The sequence below is a fragment of the Mustela lutreola genome, chromosome 1 (assembly GCF_030435805.1).
Source record: "Mustela lutreola isolate mMusLut2 chromosome 1, mMusLut2.pri, whole genome shotgun sequence".
In the NCBI taxonomy this organism is placed as follows: domain Eukaryota; kingdom Metazoa; phylum Chordata; class Mammalia; order Carnivora; family Mustelidae; genus Mustela; species Mustela lutreola.
In genome coordinates this window covers 193,361,512-193,382,040 of record NC_081290.1, presented here as the reverse complement: position 1 = coordinate 193,382,040, position 20,529 = coordinate 193,361,512, and the positions used below count along the sequence as shown (strand labels likewise).

The 20,529-nt window shown below is 49.9% G+C and overlaps 1 protein-coding gene across 2 annotated transcripts in view; it reads right to left on the bottom strand.

Moving 5' to 3' along the window:
* The window catches only part of UBASH3B (ubiquitin associated and SH3 domain containing B), a 137,030-nt gene that overhangs the window by 114,157 nt on the left and 2,344 nt on the right, over positions 1-20,529 (bottom strand). The gene's annotated exons all lie outside the window — the stretch shown is intronic.

The window sequence follows — 20,529 nt, the reverse complement described above, 5'->3', positions numbered from 1 at the left end:
ATTCTTACCAGTCTTTCCAGTTTCGTTGCCCGCCCCCGACCCCATGCTTCTCACACACATACCCGGAAACATACTCCCACATGTACACACATGTGCCTTCTGCGCCCTGATGCTTTAGGCTTTCTCATTCACATGCCTATGCACACCCTGGACATTCTGCCTAGAACATTCTCTCATCTCCCCACCCCTGCACTCCAGACATGGCCAACTGTCCGGTTTCTTATCCTTTATGCTTCAGCTCAAGGGGCACCTCCTTTGAGAGGAGCCTTCCTGGGTTCCCTGAGGCTGAGGTAAGTGGCGCTGTTGTGAGGTCCCTTTAGTACCTCATCTCCCCTTCACAGCCTGAATCACATGCCGCATGACCTGTGTCCTTACAGCAGAGGTCATCTCACATATTCCTGCTTGTCTGCGAACCAAGCCCAGTTCTTGGCACACACCAGGGGTATACTGCGTGTTACGTGGAACAGGACAACAGGGACGCCTGGGATCAGCCAGCAAATCACGTGGAAAGCGGGGACTACAGCCTACCCTCTCTGAATCCTGGCATGTTGCTTTCTTTTCCCTGAGCCATGCTTCAGAAATCGATGTCCTCTGTCGCAACCGATGGAAGTTTTATAGTGTTTCAGTGGGACAGAAATCCAGCCTGTGCTCTGAAACCCTCAGAGCCTTTGGGAACAGCAGCCTCGTCCCCTGGCTGGCCACACTGTGGAGTACAGAGAATTTCTGAGCCCGGGGAGCAGCTCCTGAAAACATACCCCCCAGAATGCAGAGCCAGTCCTGACAGCTGGACCCGCAGGCTCAGCCCCCAAGTAGGGAGTTCCTTGTCTGGAGCCTGACTTGTGCAAAGTGCTGAGAAGGGCTCCGTGAGAAGCCCTGGGAAACAGACACCTTCTCGTTTCTCGTGGCTTTTATTTCCTTACTGTTACCGGAAGCCCGAGGAATGTGGATCAGCCAGACAGACTGTAGGCTGAGTGCAGCCACGGTGGAGACAAGGGGAGGGAGCACCCAGCAGGGACCACCAGCCCTTCCGCCTGCCCAGCTAGTTGAGACGGCTGAGGAAGGATGACAGAGAGGAGGGGACAGTGTGCAGAGCCCCGGAAGCACCCTGAGTATGCCCCACCTGCTCGGTATGGTATCTTCCCCACCCCTCCTCCACCTGAGCTAAAATTCCCTACCCGAAATCCCCAGAACTATTCTCTCCAGAAGGTCGCTGAGAGTTGGTATGGCCTGACCTGAATTGGGTCCCTTCCCCACCAATTCCCCTGCTGAAGCCCCACCCCCTAACGTGGCAGCATTTGAAAATGGCGACTTTGCGACAGCATGAGGGTTAGATACGCTCACGAGGGTGCAGCAGAGATCTGACAGGACTCGTGGGCCGTCAGAAGAGGCACCTCACTCCCCACCAGCGCCCGCGCGGGAAAGGCCACGTGAAGGCACAGTGAGAAGGGAGCCCTCTGCAAAACCAGAAGAGGGCCCTCACGGGCGGGACCTCAGCTTGCTCGACCTTGATCTTGGACTTCCAGCCTCCACAACCGTGAGAGAGTAACTGACGGGGGTTTAAGTGGCCGGCCGGGGGCTCCGGGATCCGGGAACCCGAGCGGACCACGCCGCAGCCTTCCTTCACAGGTCATCTGATCAAATGCGTGTCCCCCGAGGATCGTTCATTAAGCTCAGGAAGGCGGCAGGGACCCGTCCAGGTTTCCTTGCCATCGTCTCCCCGGCACGTAGTACGAGGCACAGAAATAATAAATGTAAATGAACGAATGAACGTACTGAGTGCTCACTGGGTACTTGGCACCACGCAACGTGGTAAGGAACCAGGAAAAACGAAGACACCATCACGCCAAGGAGACGGTGATGCGATAGGCGAAGCGCTCCAACAGAGGCCAGGACCTGCACCTGCCGGGTGGTGCACTGAGACGCGCATGCGCACACGGACACACGAGACCTGCGCGCGCTCGTTCCGCCTTGGGGTGGGAGTGGGTTGAGCCCGACTGAGGAGTGAGAAACGAGTAATGCAATCTGAGAAATTTTCTCAAAGGGAGGCGTATGTGAAAAGGACGTTTATGATTTCACTTGAGAGCGAAAAAGGCACCCGGGAAAAAGGCACCTGTTGATTCATTGATCAACAAACGTGAGCAAGCCCCAGGGGTGTTAACATTGTAGGAACTTGAGCTGTCAGAGATAGCTGGGTGGGGGCTCCTGGGTGGTTCAGTGGGTCGAACCTCTGCCTTCCGCTCAGCACATGATCTTAGGATCCTCGGATCGAGCCCCGCCTAGGGCTCTCTGCTCAGCAGGGAGCCTGCTTCCCCCCCCCCCCCCCACCTCTGCCTGCCTCTGCCTACTTGTGATCTCTGTCAAATAAATAAATAAAATCTTAAAAAAAAAAAAAAAAAAAAAAGATAGCTGGGTGCTACCAAGAGTACTGGGGCGGAGGGGAAGGGAGGGCAAGCAGATCAGAGAGACAGGCAGCAAGCAGATGGTGATCACCTCCTAACTGGAGTGATACCTGGAAACACAGAGAAGGGAGCCAAAGGAAGAGAGAAGCAGAAGACATTACAGCAGCGGAGGAATGTTTGTTGGTCTCTTGAATTGTTAAAATGAAATCTTCCGAGGGTCTTGGGGGGGTGCGTGCAAGGGGAAGGGCTCCCAAAACAGACTAACCCAGGGTTGTTGGTACAGTCCCTTACAAGTTGGAAAAAGCCATTAACTGATCTGCCTGGCTTTTCTCATTTGCAAAATGGAAACACTACTTACTGATTCCCCCCCCTCAGGATGCAGAAGAGTAAGACACACACAACAGGTCCACAACAAAAGTGAACTCTTACTAGCTGTCTCTAATTAAGAAGTTTAAAAAAAAAAAAAAAGAAGAAAGAAAGAAAGAAAAGAAAAGAAAAAGAAAAAAGAGTTCCAAACACCCTGCAGTTTCAAGATGGCCCTTTGAAAACTTGGAGGAAAGCGGGCTTCCCTCACCACACGTCATACCTCCTTGTCTAGTGACTATCCCTGCTTCTGTATGTGTCTGTCCCTCTTCTAATCTCAGGGATTCTCAGGGGCCAGGAATGCATCTGTTTGTCTGGGGTCCTTGGATCTACATGGTCCTGGGCTAATCAAGAGGCACTCCTTGAAACTCTGGATAATTAATTGCACAGATGGGCAAAACAGACGTAAACCATCTTACCCAGAGTCACAGGAAAGATCAGCGGCAGAGCATGTTCTAGAACTTTGACCTCACAGTCCATTGACTTCTGGAGACCACATGGTCACAGACCAAACAGAACAAAGCCTCTGATCTCAGCCGGGGACAGAAGCATTCCTCTCCAAAGCCCCACCAAATGGGAACCGCCACCCAACACTGAGCAGCCCATGTCACCTTCCTCCCTCTCAGAAGTGGCATCCACACTTTCACAAGGAAAAGCAGACACAACACTCGAAACAACTCTTAGAACACCTTCCTGCAATGTGGGCTATAAACACAGGAAACTGCAGCTGGCTGCGCTGCCAGTAACGTTTATTTGCCAGTCAGGGTGCGAGAGCTCTGTGTGTGAGTTTAAAGCTGTCATCCAGGAACAAAAATAAACCAGTAAAGCAGAAACGTAGGCACCCTGACTGTAGATCTAATGGAAGGGGCTTTGGAGTCAGAAAGGCTAGGGTTAGAAACCCAGCTCTGCCACTATTCGTGAGGCATGTTCAGTCACCTTTTGAGCCCCCATTAGCTCATTTGCAAATGGGTCTATTAATACTAATTGCATGGGTTTTCAGTGAAGAGTAACTGACATGGTGATTGTAAGGTACTGAGGCTAGCGACTTTGGCACAGAAAAAGATGATTATGAGTGGTATTTACAATCAAGCTCCTTGGTATTTCCCCAAAGCTGAACACTTTTATTTTTAAGATTTTATTCATTCATTTGTCAGAGAGAGAGAGCACAAACTCTCTTTGTTGGAATGGCAGGCAGAGAGAGAAGCAGGCTCACCACTGAGCAAGGAACCTGACGTGGGACTCAATCCCAGAACCCTAGGATCATGACCTAAGCTGAAGGCAGACGCTCAACCGACTGAGCCACCCAGGTATCCCAGAGCTGAATGCTTACGTCCATATAAAAACCTGCACACGGATGTTTACAGCCGCTTTATTCAAAATGCCAAATCTTGGGAATAAACCAAGATGTCCTTTATTTGGTGAATAGATAAACTGTGGTAATCCAGACAGTGAAATATTCAGTGCTAAAAAGAAATAAACTATCGGGGTGCCAGTGGTTAAGTCTCAGTGGTTAAGCATCTGCCTTCAGCTCAGGTCATGATCCCAGTGCCCTGGGATCGAGCTCCGCATCAAGTTCTCTGCTCAGCAGGGAGCCTGCTTCCCCCTCTCTCTCAGCCTGGCTCTCTGCCTACTTGTGATCTCTCTCTCTCTCTCTCGCTCTCGCTCTCTCTCTCTGTCAAATAAATAAATAAATAAATAAATAAATAATCTTTAAAGGAAAAAAAAAGAAAAAAATGAACTATCAAGCCAGGAAGACATGGAGGGACATTAAATATATATTTTGGGCAGAATATAAACATATATTCCAGTTGGGCAGAAGAAGCCCATCTGGAAAGGCTATATAGTGGATGATGCCAACATATGAACAGTGAGCTGAAAAAGTTAACACAATGGAGTGGTTGCAGGAGGAGGAAATGCCAGGGTTTGGGGGGTGGGTGGAGTTGGGAGAGATAAATAGGCAATAGGTAGAACGCAGAGACTTTTAGGGCAATGAAAACACCTTGTATGATACCATGATGGTGGATACGTGTCCTTATACATGTGTCCAAACTCATGAAAGGCGTAACACCAGCAGTGAACCCTAAGGTAAGCTATTGGCTTTGGGTGATGGTCATGTGTCCGTGTAGGGTCATCAGTTTTAACAAAGGTACCACTCTGGGAAGTGATATTGATGATGGGAGAGGCTGGGGCACGTGTGGGGGCAGGGGCATTTGGGAAATCTCTGTATTTTGCTCTGAACCTAAAACGCCTCTAAAAAAATAGTCTTCAAAAATGCTGTTTCTCTCCAACACCCTGGAGGGCCTCATGTAAAGAAAGGTGCTTGACAATATCCAGATCTTTGGAAGAACCCCGGAATCCCAAGCAGAGTCATTCGCTGGCTCCCTCACCATTCCATAGCTCCAGCTACCTGTCTCTGTTTCAGGGCATGTGGCAGAGTGTGACACACTTATGTGAGTACTTCTTGGTCCTCCCTATTAGACGGGGAGCACCAAGGCAGCAGGGGCCATTCCTTATGCATTGTTTTTTCTTTTGATCCTAGCAGCAAGCAAGCAAGCCCGATAATTGCATGTTGAAACAAACAAACAAAACCACCCCGGGAACAGGAAACTGGTGCAAGGAAGAGAAAGAGGCACTCTGGACCCTGACATACAGCTTTCCGATGGTACTCCCAATATGCTGGCAGGAGTCCAGCAGTGAGCAGAGAAAGGCTAAAGAAACATGGTAGTACTTCCTCCTTGATGGTGATCTTCTTCTTTTTCTATTAAAGAAGAAAGCTCCCTCTGTAGAAAGGCAATTCCAGAGCAAAGAAAGCCAAACAAGGAAATAACTTCAGATCCTTTAGCAAAAAGTGTTGCAACATACATTCTCCCCATCATCAGAAACTGCAAGGACAAAAGACAGAACATCAGCCCTTCTGGAATTTTCTATTGCAAGGAGTTCAAGGCTCACTTAAGGCTACTTCTTTTATGGCTGAAAATTCCAGTCTCCTGAGTCTATTATAAACTCAAAGCCATCCTCCTTCCTCACAAGTTCTTTCTCTTCCTATTCCTGGCAGGGGGGGCAGGGGGTGCTCTGCCCTGGCTTGGTTACATTGGACTTGTCCCTCTCCTCTGCCTGTGGCTCACTGCTGCTTGTCTGAGCCTCTTGTCCACTCCCTCTGTCCCAAAGTGGTCACATGCCCAGAGCTGACTACACATCGGTGTGTACGTGCCCACCAAGCGAGAGCTTGAGACTCACCCCTTCTGAGGCCCTTGTCTGACACCCTGAGGTCAGCATTTTGTGTCCCTTCAGCCCTTGCATGAGGACAATGCAATTCAACCCTGGTGGGGCTGATCCAAAAGGGATGCCTGGGAAGGGGATGTTCAGAGAATCCAGAGACTTGGCACGAACACACTTTAAAGACAGCAGACTTGGAGGTCAGGTCCACCCCCCACTTGTTCTTCCTACCTCTTGGCTGTTCAATACCTCAGGAGTCAGTGAGCTCCCTCTGTGGGCTACTTGCATGTGCATGGTCCTAAGATCGCCTAGTTGTACCCCTGAATAGCTTTGGGTGCATTTCTTTAGGCTCCTTCCCCCCCCCAATATTTTATTTATTTATTATTTTTTTTAGTTTCAGAGATAGAGTTTGGTGATTCATCAGCTGAATATAACACCCAGTGCTCATTTCATCACGTGCCCTCCTTAATGCCCATCACCCACCAACCCCATCCCCCCAACCCACCCATATTTTAAGTAGGGGAAATGATCTCTTTTACCGTCAGCGCTGTGGAATCATGCATGTGAAAGCACCTATCCAGAAGGTTCCTCATAAAGGACACCCTCAGATTTCACATCCTTCCCCACAGACCTCAGATCCCAGGTTGGCCAAGCCTAACCCTGGTGGTGGCTTCAGATATGTTCTCCAACCTATGTCCATCTGAGGAGGCTGAGAAGGAACCTCAGTCACAGTCGGTCATAACTGGGCAGAGAAGGTCCTGGAGCATACCACAGCCGAGCCACTGGTTTCCAGATTGTTTTTCTGGTGAACTGGCATTTGCCCCACCCCCCAGCCACATAACTGCCACCAAAGTCCACAAAATAAGCATCCTCTTTTCTTATGACAGCCCCCTAGATATCAGAGGAGAGAACCTTCCTCCCTCTCTATCTTATCACATGATATCGCCGTCTTCTGCTTGAGTCTATCTTGCCCAAGAGCTTGAGAGCAACTTGCGGTCAGGGATGGGGTCTTACTCATATCGGTCCCTCAAAAGCCTTCCCCAATCACACAGGACACACACCATCTTGCCGAAGCAGTTTTACTGGTTTCCAGCCCCTCATCCTCGGCCGGCCCACCTCCCTGCTCCGCTGGCCCACAGGGCTGCCAGCCACTGGCCAGAACAACACAAGCACACTCGCCACCTTCCTGCCGAGGCTGGATGGATGAAGCGACACCAGGAGGTCTGGGGCGCCTGAAGCAGCCAGACAGCAAAGGGGTTATGGCTGTGCATCCGGCGTTACAGTGGAGAGCCTGTGCTCTTACACTTGGAGGAAGATAGGGACTTCAAACATCCTCCTCAATCCTGACCCATGAAGCTGCTAAAGGTCTCCAGTGAGCCTGGAGGTGCCTAAAGGCTCACCTTGATGATCTGTTGATTCTTCAGACCCACCTAAAAGCCGACTCCCCCAGGGTCCCCTGCCATCATGACCACCGTGCTGGCGTGTTGGGGATCCTTCCTGATAAGGACAGTAGCTCTGAGTACTTGTGAGCCAGGAAGGAGGAGGGAGTGGCGTGGTTCTGCACAGAGCTCTAGGGAGGAGAAGAGCCATTCCACACACCTCAGCCAACTCCCCACATCTCCCTGACCCTCCCCAGAAGGCTTACCCAATTAACTGAATGCTTAAGTTATCCCTAGGCCCCAAGTCTTAAAAATGTTGGGAAGAGAACTTAGGAACTCACCAAAGACTTGCAATGACCATTGACTTATACCCAGAGTCCTCTCCTGCGTCCCACACAACCCTGTGATTCCAAAGCTAGTGATCTGTACCACTATACAGCTACCATTCATGGTGCACTGAAGAGTCAGGCTCTGGACTAACTATCTTGTGTGTATTATCTCATTCAAATGAGTAGCAGTCAAACCATTATATACTCTGCCCAAGAAGTCCCTCCCAGAGGCCACGGGAACAGGAGCACACTTCCTGTGTGTGTTGTGGAGGCTCCGTTTGCACCACAGATAGAGGCTGGGAGACATGGCTCATAGGGACATGGTATTCTGTAAACTCCTGAGTACAATCCCATGCCTGTCTTCCCCAAATCTGGAGCCAAGATGGGTAGTACACATAACACGTACACACGCTTTTGGAAAAGGTGATGATATCACAGCAACTCTATACAAAATTAGTAGACAGTCAACCACACTGCAACTATTTGGGCCCACTGAGAGATGAAACCAACGAGATTAAACACGTGAGCAACCAATCAGGTTGCCTTCTTGACCCCAGTTCTATGTAATCTAAAGATATCAAGTCATTTTTGCTTCCTTCTGTCAATTGTCAAACGTTACTAAACACCAGCTATGCATCAACACTGTGGGTGCTGGTTAGGAGACCCGACTTGGGAATCTGACCACCTGAGGTAGTCCCCTTGGGTCTACCACTTACTTGCTGTGTGGTCTTGGGTGACTCAAAAATTTCTGTGCCTCAGTTTTCTCATCTGAAGAATGGGGATGATAACAATTTCTATCTCATAAGATTGTTATGAAGAATAAACAAAATAATGCCCATGTCATGTTTTAAAATACTGCTGGGCACAGAGTAGGCACTCGGTGAAGGTTAGCTAGGAATATTCAGTGCTGGGTTGGAATGGTGAGGGTGAAGAGACAACCAGTGAGGAGTTAGGGATAAGAAAAGCTAATGAGGAGACCTGGTAGATGTCTGTCCTGTGCAAAAACATCACGAACTAAAAGGACATGCAGACCGAGAGTGTTACATGCACACACATGCCGTGGTAGAAGAATGATGGCTCCCAAAGATACCTTCGTCCTACTCCCCAGAACCTATGAATATGTTCCCTTCCAGGATGGAAGGGACTTTGCAGATGTGACTAAGCTCGGCCTCTTAAGCAGAAGCACTGGAGTCAGTAGGGTCTTTCTCAGGGAGATGGTGAGGCAGGAGAGGCAGAGACAGATGGAAGCCCAGGTGGGAGGGCTGTCTTCTGTAGAAGGAGGAAGGGGCGATGAGCCAAGGAATGCAGGCACACTCTAGAAGCTGGCGAAGTCAAGGGAACAGGCTCCCTCCTCCAGCCTCCAGCAAGAGCATGGCTCTAGCGACATCTCGATTTTAGAGATCATGCCCACATTAGACTTCTGATCTCCTGATGCTAAAGAGAATAAATTGGTGGTGTTTTAAGTCACGATAAGTTTGTTAGAGTAGCAATAGGAAACTCTACTACACTGGCCTTTGGTCACATGTGCTGTATTTCACAAAACCTCTTGTTGTTCACAAAAGCCACTTGCTAACTCATTATGACTCACGTTCCCTACTTCCCAAAAAGGGTGAAGTGAAAATTTAAGCTTCCAGAAGGAAGTGTTCACTTTGATGCGGCTGGCCTGTCAAGGGGTTCCTCATGTTCCTCGTTCACAGCATCAGCCTCTCGGAAGGAGCAGAGCTTGGTTAGGGAGGACTAGAACGGCCCAAGAAATGTCACGCAAAACCAGCATGTCACAGGCTTTCTGAAAGAGCCTCAAAGTACCACGACCCAAACCCTGACAACAGTAGTATCATTTCACACGTGCATGACCTTTTGTGATTTTTATTGCTCGTATATACGTGGCCTCACTTTGATTCATCCAACCCATCGAAACACTCCATCAAGACCACATCCTGAGAAAGTGCCAGATCCAGAAGTTGAAGCCAGTCTTTTGTCCCTAAAGCCAGTCTTCCCTCCACCATAGCGGAAGGCAACATTGGTTCTTCCCCTCTGAGGTGGGTAACTGAGACAACTAACGGTCCCCTCCCACACCGCCCCTATCACCAGTGTGATGCTTCCCCCTCCCCTCCCCACCCAGCCCACCCTTCTTGGAGGTGACCTCTCCAACTGGCCACAGACACGTTAGCTGCTTCTTCCACAGGCTGAGATATAAACACATGGAACACATAAGGAGGGCAGCCAAAGGGAAAGAAAGAAAAGGCAGAGAAACTGTGAAGGGTTAATCAAGATAATAGCCCAGTCCGTTTCTCCAGAAAACAGAGCCCAAAAGCCTTGTTAGCAATCTCCTTCTTGGAGGCAGAGTTTCTCGGGTCTGCTTCTGTCACTGACCAGCTGGTGGTCTTGAAAAAGTCACTTCATTTGTTTGTCTCATTTTAGTTCTATGTAGAAAGAGGAAGTTGGACTAGAAAAGTTCCACCAGCAATGCTAGCTGTACATTTCTGAGATTCTGCCTCTACGGGTCTTTTCCATGCAAGAACAGTCTGCTTCAACAAAGACACCGGAGTCAGCCCACATGGAGGGCGGAAGCCTTCATGGGATTCTTCACCCGGAAGCAGATCCTACCAGGCCTCATGTGTGCCTCTCGAGCCAGGGGAAGTGATCTCTGTCATGAAGTCCAATACGAGGCACCGTCTAAGATGGGAATAATAACTAACACTTCTTTTTTTTTTTTTGTAATAAAGATTTTATTTATTTATTTGACACAGAGAGAGAGATTGCAAGTAGGCAGAGAGGCAGACAGAGAGAGAGAGAGAGGAGGAAGCAGGCTTCCCGCTGAGCAGGGAGCCCAACTCGGGGCTCGATCCCAGGACCCTGAGACCACGACTTGAGCCGAAGGAGAGGCTTAACCCACTGAGCCACCCAGATGCCCCATAACCAAACCTCTTGAACACCTCTATCTCCGTATACTTTTTGTCGTCTAGAGCTCTCTGTAAGTTTGTGTTCAAGAAGTTGTTCATGGGGCACCTGGGTGGCCTAAGTTCAGGGACCTGGGATCGAACCCTGTGAGGCTGCTTCTCCCTCTCCCTCTGCCTGCTGCTCCATTGGCTTGTGCTCTCTCTCTGTCACATAAATAAATAAAATCTTAAAAAAAAAAAAGATGTCATTCATTTCCACATCCTTTGGCAACGCATGAAGAGCCACTATCACTCACCAAATGTCCTAAACTTAAAACCATGTATTACCCTGTGTTGACATTGTCCATGTCCACCAACACTCAGAAATTCAATGCCCACAAACATAAAACCTACCACGTAAAGTACAACTTCCCATTCTTTGGGGTAAATATACTCTCTCCAACCTTGATTCAGGTACCCCCACTCCAAGGTCTTCTAATTGTTTCTTTCTCCCTCTTCTTTCCTCTAGCTTTTCCTTCCAGAGCACCCAATAAATCCATCATCCATTCACATTCCATATGGGCCCACTCATGTCCAGGTTGTAGGTGAGTGCAGGTGGGCCCGTGTGTGTAGGACAACTTGCAGTGACTTCTAAGACTGCACAACACCTTCCCTCGGGGTCACGGAAGGTGCTCTGGTCCCTGACCACTGGCCACCCCATGAATCCTGATGTCTTACAGACAGAGCATAGATCCCTGGGCATTCCTTGGTGAGCTCTTTCTAATAGAGAGGTGGTGGTGGCAGGAGCTTACTGGAGAGAAGAAATTAGAGAAAATGAGCTTAGTGCATAGAGGGCTGAGATCTCAGCCAGAGCCCAAAGCAAGGAGGAGCTGAGTAGGTTTCTCAATGCTTTATCCACAGTACTTAACACATTGACCAGCATGCAGCAACCACCAGGAAAGAGGCGTTGAATAATGAGGGAAGGGTCACTCCGGCAAGGATCCTCTGGTGATCTCGGCATGGTTTCCAGTGAGGGCAGCTAAGTGTGGATACGGATAGGTGAGGCCGGGTACCGAAGTATGGATGGGAGAGCACATAAAATCTCTAGAAGTGAGGGAATTCTAAAGCAAAGATGATTCTTCTATCTAGATGGATGGTTAGATGGATGGTCTAGAATCTAGATCTCACAGTCAGATCTCAGTCAGCTGCCTCAGTTTCAGAAAGAAGATTCTAGGTGTCTGAGGTAAGGGCTGTCAGAGGGTAGGGAAGGATCCCGGGGTCCTGATCCTCAGGAGTCTGGGGGTGCTGGAGAGGATTACTGGAAACCCCATAGAGAGGCTTTGGAATCTCCATCTGGGAACACCTCATTCACAACCAACTTTACTGACTTGGGCATTGGAAAGGGAACGGAATTATTTCGTTGAACTCAGTTTTGTCATGAAATTCTCTTCTCCCCTGCCTTCTTCCATGACACCTGTCATTTTGTTCTTTTCCTGCCTCTTGAACAGTCCTCCTTAGCTTCCTTCACCTCCTTTTCTTCTCTACCCACCAGCTGGTCCCCAACAATACTATCCCTGGGGGTTGGCTTCTTTCCTTTCCTTTTCACTCTGCCTGTTCTTTACACCTACTGCCAGGCCTTCTGCTACAACCTCCAGCAAACAGTCTGGTCCCAACTAATTTCTCCGCCTCACCTCTCACTACCTCTGTGTCTCCTTCCCACCGATCCCAGCCCCCGGGGCGGCTGGCTCCGAAGTCAAGCTGTTCTCTCTGACTGGAATGCCTCCCCTCCTCTCCACCAAGAAAAGCTCTCCTCATTATTTAAGGTCTGCCTTTATTATCACCTCCTCTGCTTTCCTCAACCTTCTTAAGTTACACTAATTGTTTTTTTTTGTGGTCCCACATGGGTTTTTTCAAACTTTGACTATAGCAGTAATTGCTATTGTGATTTCGCATTCAAGGTTTCTATGTCCTGCCCTCCTGAAGAAGGTTGAGCTCCTGGAGAAGACAACCTTCACATTCCTAACAAGTTCCTGGCATACAGCAGGCACTCAGTAAATGCCTAGTAAAAGAGTAAACAAAACAATGTCAAACCTAAAGTCAGGCCCTACTATGGGCCAGCTCTTTTGGTAGCCAACATGTTTCCTTTTCCTTCTGAGCTAGATGGTGACAGAGGGCGGGCAGGGAGAGTGATGAGCAGAGTGAGTCAAGAGACCCAAGTTTAGATTAAAATCTGCTTCTATCTTCCCTTGTGGTGTAGTATGAAATCATTCAAACGGTCTACTGATCTTCCCAAACTCCCACATCTCAAACTGAAGGGTCCTGATACCATCTTGTTCACACCCTGAATTCCCTTCTGGGCTCCCTGTCTGGTTACCAACCCTCCTCACCTCCTCACCTCCAACCTGCCTCTACCTCTGCCAGCACACAGGTCGCACGGTAGCATAATTGTCTGTCTTTCACATTAGACTGCCAGGTCCTGAGGGCAGAGATTTTATATGTATATAATATATATATAATTAATATATATTCATATCTTATATATATTTATTACATATATATAATGACGTTATGTCCTCCTCCTAACTCCTGTTAGAATAGGCTAGCACAGTTGCCCATAAACACGGGGTGAAATGTACACACACACACACAAAGTTGGCATTACCAAGGAAACGTTTGATGGAGAGAACACATATGCGATACTGGATTGTTGTTTTTTAAATTTCGTTGCAGTCTAGTTGACACACAATGTTATATTGCTTTCAGCTGCACAACAGAGTGATTTGGCAAGACTTTATGGAACGCTGTGCCTACCCCCAACCGTGAGCGTGGCTACCATCAGTCATATTCAACACTACTGTGTGTGGAACCTTTGACCATATTCCCTATGCTGTGCCTTCTCTTCCTGTGACTCATTCATTCCGGGACTGGGGGCCTGTACCTCCCACTCCCCTCCACCCGTTTTGCCCATCCCCCCACCCTTGGCAACCATCACTCTTGTTCTCCATATTGATGGACCTGTTTCTGCTTTTTGTTTGTTTGTTTATTCATTTGTTTTGGGTTTTTTTTTTTTGTTTGTTTGCTTTTTTTAGATCCTATCTATATGTAAAACCATATGGTGTTTGGATTTTTTTTTTTTTTTTTTTTTTTTTGCTCTCTTCTTGTCTTGTTCTCCAGATTTCATTTGTCAGGATATATCAGAAGAGGCCCTGAAGCAGAAAAAAAATCACGATGCATAAGTGGCTGCAGACCTCGGACAAAGGACTTGGGATCTTTGCAGGGATCTAGAGATGACCCTGTCTCTTCGCTGCCTGCTTCACAGGGCGAAGCCTAACAAGGATTGAGGGAGAAGAGACCAAAAAAGAAAGGGAGAGGAAGAGAGAAGAAGAGAGGCGGGGAGGCGGGGCGGGGTGTTAGGGGTAAAGGGAAGCTCAGGGAAGAGAAGCCAAATGCGTTGTGATTGAATGAGTTCCCCAGGGTGGGTGAGATCTGCTTAGGCAGAAAGCAAACACATGCTGCGTCCACAGTCAACTCAAGGACAGGCTGGTTAAGGGATGACGTAGGCGATGTCATGGATTCAGAACTCCAGCAACTCCATGCTGTTCGGAGCGTGCATCTGTGTTTCAACAAGACTGTACACAAAAGCAGCCATCAGGGCAGATTTCTTCCCTGCTCCGAAAGTGCTTCCTACCTGAGATCAGAGAAGAAACATTTAGAGAGCCAACGCTCACAGTCAATATTTTTGAATGGGGCACAGTCAACCCAGAAGCGGGATTCTAAACAAGCCTGCCACCTGATTCATAGAGAAGGCTGAATCCGCAACACCTCAACAGAAATCTGAAATGTTCTGCTGCCTCTGGCCATCTGTGCTATCAGCTTCCTCTCGGCATTTTCCAGACGGCTGGGAGCTGCTCTCTGCTGGTGTTTCTTCCAGCTTCCCACTGTGTGTGGCAACAGCCCTCGTCTTGGTGGAGTTGACTGCCACTGCTGCTTTCTGTACGAGAATGTTCGTGCTTCCACTGGGGCAACGGAGCAGTGTGAATTGTTACACAAGCAGCTGGTGACTTCCAGAAGGGAAGGTGCCCCTTTAATTAAAAAGGTGCCCAAGAGCCATTGGTTTCCCCCAGGGGCAGGGCTCAAGGCACTAACCTCCTCTTTCATTCAACCAGCACCCTGGCTGTTTTATGCAAGAAAGCACATTATGTACCAATTTGAAAATTATACCATTGTACCCTACTTAAATGGCCCTCCCCCTCCCCATTGTAATTGGCTGCTATCATTCTTTCTGCTTATTTACTCTCTAGAATATCAATGGGCAGTCCTGAAGGGTTTTCTTTAAAGGGAGGAAAGAAAAATTTGACAGTAAGGCACTGGGGAAAATAAAACAAAACAAAAACAGAAGAGCATAGGAGACACAGTGAAAACATCCTGTGCTGTCCAAAAGCATGGGTCCATGTCACCCGCGGGTCCCCAGAATGCATGAGATGTGGTTGACTTCAACCCCATTTACAGCTGGGGGGATTGAGGCCCCGAGGAAAGGACAGAGATGGGTGTGAACTCAAACAGCCGAGAAGGGAGAGCAGAGCAAGAGCTCAAAGCCAGGGTCTGAAAGAAAGGGAAACTGAGTTTGCTTTCCGTTACTGTGGGGCTACCGGTGGGGTGGGAACGGAGGGCAGAACCTTTACACTATCTGTAAAGTGTTGTTCCCCACGCCCAGAAAAAGTACACCTGCTCTCCGGAGGGTCACTGTGGAGGGTGTTCAGCCAGCTAGAGAGAGGCCCAGGCTGCCTCCGACAGCTGACTTCAGAGTGCCAGGTGGTGAAACTTGGCATTCATCTTTTCCTCCTGAGAACGGCACAGAATTTAGTAGGATACCATGCACCTAGCAAGAACTCAGACAATTTCTGGATGTCCATCGGAGGCCTTCCCAAAAGGCCTCACCCCCAGGTGAGGTGGCCAAGAACATGCTGGCAAAGCCATCAGGAAAAACGGGGGGTGTTTTTCCCCGTTTTTCCTGATGGAAAAGAAAGGGGCCGACAAGAAAGGAGATGTCCTATCACATAATCCTGAACCCCGACAGAAGGTCTGGAGGGCAGAGGCCCCTGCTCCATCTATCCATCCATCCTCCAGGGACATTCTCCCACAAGCCTCTGGGTGACACCCAGTGGCCCCTGGGAAGATCCTCCAAAGAAGACAAGAGCTGTCAGCCCTGATGGGGACCGCAGGCATCTTCCTCTCCAGCAGCCGCTCCAACCTGCAGGGACTGTGCCCATCTCAGGGCAGAGAAGCACACTCTTGAGTGAGATTTTTTCCTCTCTCTCTTTCCAGGGATGGAGTCTGATTCCATGTGAGGCTAATCAGAAGACAACCATCTGGTGCTCCAGCATATCCCCAGCCCAGGCCATTTATTATAATCCGCAGCTGGGGCGGCGCTGGGGGCGGTGTTGGCTGTGCCCCGGGCCTGCTTCTCCTCTGCCTTGTACCCCTCAGGGCACTCTGCAGAAAGAGGTGCCAGGGAACAGAACCCAAGGGCTGGGGGAAGGCACAGCCCCTATCTCCTACTCAGGACACCGTGCCATGAGGAACGAGGAGCTGAACCCTGGAGACAGCCCACAAAGGAGCCGAGCAGAATAGAATCACCATTGCAGTAGCAGGACGGTCCCCGTCTTCACCGAGGGCTCACCAGATGCCACAGACTCCGTGGCCATGGGCATGGAATGGCACCGCTTGCCTTTACAGCAGCCCTTCGAGGTAAGGACTGCAACTAGCAACATTTTCCTGGCTGGGAAATTAAAGCATGGCACTTCCAGCCACTTGCCCAACGTGTCCTGGCTGCCTGACCAGTTGCAGGCTAGACTTCCGTGTCTTGGGCAGCCAATGTTGGGGTCTCTTCCGTGCCTGGCTGCCCAAGCAATGGGACACCCCATCACATATACGCAGGCAGGGGATGTTGCTGGCATCAATCCCTCTGTCACCTCTGTCACTGGCCAGAGGAGAGCTGGTGGGAGACACAGAGTCCCCTAGGTTTGCATGTGGCTTCTCTGAAAAGCCAAGCGTTTAGCTCTGAGAATTAGTGCCCGCCCACGCCCTTGGTAAAAAGCAGCTGGAGTTTGAGGCAGTGGAGGGCAGGGGGTGGGATGGGGCAAAAACCACAGGACAGAGTCATAAAGCAGGACCCTCGTCCCTCTCTGTGGCACTCACTCTTCCAAACCTTAGTAGAAACTCACAGGTCTGAGACTTGACAGTGATCATGCACATGAATCTGCTTCGCGATCTCTAAAGGGATCTAAAAACCCGCGGTACTATTTCCAGGGCGCAGCGGAAGTTCCGCAGAAGGTCTGTGCGAGGGGCTGTAATTGCGTTACCCATCATTTCAAACCCACCGTGGTCTGTTAGCAACACGAGGAGATGAACTACTGATTCACGCAGCACCACGGAAGTCTCCAAAATATGCCGAAGGGAAGAAGCCAGGCAGGCACAGGAGGGTACACTGTGGGACTCCCCCTCCGTGCAGATCTGGAAAATGCAAGCTAATCTATAACGACAGAAAGCAGGCCGGTTCCCCAGGGAGAGGGTGGAAAGGGGAACAAGGAACCTTTTGGGGGTGACGGGCAAGTGCCGGGTCTTGTGGTGGTGATGCCACGGGGGCACGCTTTTGACAAAACTGATCAATCCATAAACAGATTTAGTTTCAGGTACATAAATGATACCTCAATAGTTGAAAATAAAAATGTGTGGCGAAGTCATCCCTTTGGAACCAGGGCCCGTATCCAGCCTGGGAAGGTCCCTGGACTTGCAGGTTTAACTCAACACTCTCAGGGCGACCGGGCCGCACCCAGGTCAAGTGCCCGAGCTCCTCCGAGCCTCAAGCCTCTTCATCTTTATTTTTTTTTATTTTTATTTTTTATTTTATTTATTTATTTGACAGAGAGAGATCACAAGTAGGCAGAGAGGCAGGCAGAGAGAGAGGAGGAAGCAGGCTCCCCGCTGAGCAGAGAGCCCAATGCGGGACTCAATCCCAGGACCCGGAGATCATGACCTGAGCCGAAGGCAGCAGCTTAACCCACTGAGCCACCCAGGTGCCCCGCCTCTTCATCTTTAAAACGAGGCTGTCACCCCGAGCTTTGCCTCACGACGCGGCTGTGCCAATCAAGAGGACTATTTGGCGCACGCGAGAGCAATTTTCCGACAGCAAAATAACAGACGTAGAGGACTGTGGTCTGGGTGCGCGGAGATGATGGGTAACTTCAAGTCCTTTGCTCTGCCCACCAAGAAGATCCCTTCAGCTCCGGGGCGCCCACCTTTGGTGTCCTCTCTCTACCCCAGGACCTCAGGGAAAGCAGCTACAGAATCGGCCACAACTCGGAGACGCTGAGTTGACCAAGGACTTCCACAAGATCCAATGTCAACCCCCAGGAAAGCTGGAGAAGGCCAGAGAAACTGGATACTTTAATTCACGGGCGGTGCAAGGTGCTTCTCAATTCCATGTGAAGGCAGCTCTGAGGGCCTTTTATCTTTGGGCGACGAAGCACAGCTAATGCAGCTCACTATCCAAAGCCAAGTCCAAGGTGCTTATCCCAGCTCTTTCCTTCCTCCACGGTCCTGCTCTTTGACTAGGTAGGCACTGTTCAAATATTCCCCGTAGCAAAAAAGGACAACCTGAGAGCCCAGGTAGGTCTATGCCGGAGACTTCAACCAGCAACCACCTAGCATCCTGTTCCTCCAGTCAACACAATAAAACTGTAATCCTCTCTGTCTGGTGTCCAGATTATATTTTCAACTACTCTAAGTCCTTTCCTGCCTGTGACTCATTTTGTCTTCACAAAGCCTGGTGCGCAACACAGGACAGGTGTTGCTGGGTGCAGAAGCTGATGAGGAATGCTGAGGAAAAGGGAAGGCCCGACAGCTTCCTCGGTCAGAAGCTGGACAAGCGCTGGGCCATGGAACCCCTGCCACCGCGTCCTTTTGCAAGCCTGTTGTCTCTCCATCATCAGCAAACATTAAAGCCATTTGCTAGAGACAGAGATCTGGCCACAGGCCGCCTCCAACAGACCCAACCAAAACAAAATTAAAGGTCAGAGGTGTATCAGCAAAGACATCTCAGATTCAATGGTGAGGTGATGCTCCTACTCTTGGTCTCAAGCTGCAGAAGAGATAAGAGATAAAAGCCTCCCTCCTCCACTAACCATAGAGACCAGTAGGGGATGGTGTGAAATCAAGTAGCAAAGCAACAGTCGTGCCCCCCCCCCCCTGCAGAGTTCCGGGTCTGCCTTCCCTCCTGGCCCCAGGCATGCCCTTCCCCCAGGCCTTTGCTCAGCACACTGTTCGTTTGCCTTCCCAGGGACCTCGCTCCAGTCGTGACCAATATGGACCATTCTTTTTAGAACTTTTGGAATAGGAACGTTTAGAAGAGCTACTATGTACGGGGGAGGGGGAGGGATAAGGCCATTTTGGACCCTTGAAGGTTTCCTTCCAAAGGCTTCCCTAACACCTCCTAACCTAGTGCACACACACACAGACACCCCCCAAAATTGCTACTTCTCAGTCCTTTCTAGGACAGGCCCTTCTACAGCAGTGTTTGTGGGCTGAAGGTAATGGGGTGGGATGGAAAAAACCTAGTAAGAAGGAACATACCCTGAGGTCACCCAGCTGGCCCAGCACTCTTCCTCTCCCTTAGCTGTTGGGCAGTTAAAAGCGAGCACTAATTACTCCCGTACCTCTCAGAGGGAGGCAGTGAGGCCCCGAGGGGTTAGGTGACTTATCCAAGACCACAGCACAGCACGTCTGGAATGGGGACCTGGGCCTTGCTGGCCCGAGCTCTCTGCCAGCTCACCCAGAACCCTGTGGAAGGTCGCTTCTTGCTGCTGCACCATGCCAGACTCAGTTACACACAATGGGGAAACCAGAGCTGTCGGCCTTGGCTACCACCAGTCTCTCCAAAGGGCCACGTTCCAAATATCTCTCCCATCCCTCTTTGAGGCATCCCAGCCACGTCTCCCAGAACCCTGAAAACCATCAGCGCTCCCTTCTGTCTGCAATTTCTTTACGCCCTTTCCTCCAGGCTTAAGGCCCAAGAAGGAGGCTGCTCAGAAGCTAAGCCCGTTGCCCTGGCTCTCTGTCTTCTCAACTCAGCAGCCCAGGGAGAGTAGCACTAGATCAGGGGACAGCCAAGGGCTCCGCCTCCTCCCGGGCAGGGAATCTGACAGAGACGGAACAGGAAAGCCAACTCCCCTTCTGGCCAGGCTGTTCCATTAAGACCTCCTTGGTCACCTGTTCAGTAAAGAGAGGCAGTGCTAGTCATAATACTAGGAGCTGTGATGGGCTGAATAACTGCTCCCCAAAAGCTCTCTAAGTCCTAATCCCTGGAACCGTGAACATTACCTTACAGTAAAAATAAAAGAAAAAAGGGGGGAAAAGGGATCTTGCAGATGTGATAAAGGATCCTGAGCTGAGACGGCTGATCCTGGGAAGGCTCTCCTGAATGATCTGAAAAGGCCCTAAGAGCCATCACTAGTGACTTTGCAGGAAAGAGGCAGAGGGAGGTTTGACACCTCCAGCAAGGCAATGTGACCTTCCATTCCCAGGTCTAGGTGATGTGGCCACAAGCCAACCGAAGCCAGCAGCCAAAGACGTGTGTGAGGCAAGGAACGGACTTCCGAAGGAAGCCCCGCCCTGCCGACACCTCGATTTCAGCCCAGTGACACTGATTCAGGGCTTCTTGCCTCCAGAGCTAGGAGAAAATACATTTCTGTTGTTTCAAGCCAGCCAGACTGTGGTCATTTGTTAGAGCGGCAGCAGAAACTAATACAGCAGCTAACACCTAATCATCACCAACTGTGTGCCAGGCACTAAGCCTGACATGCACTAAGCATATCACTTACATTAACTCCTGGTGCTCGGGCTCTGGAGGTGAGGTTAAGCAGACCCCCTGAGGGTTTGAATCCCAGCCTTACTGCTTAGTGTTGTG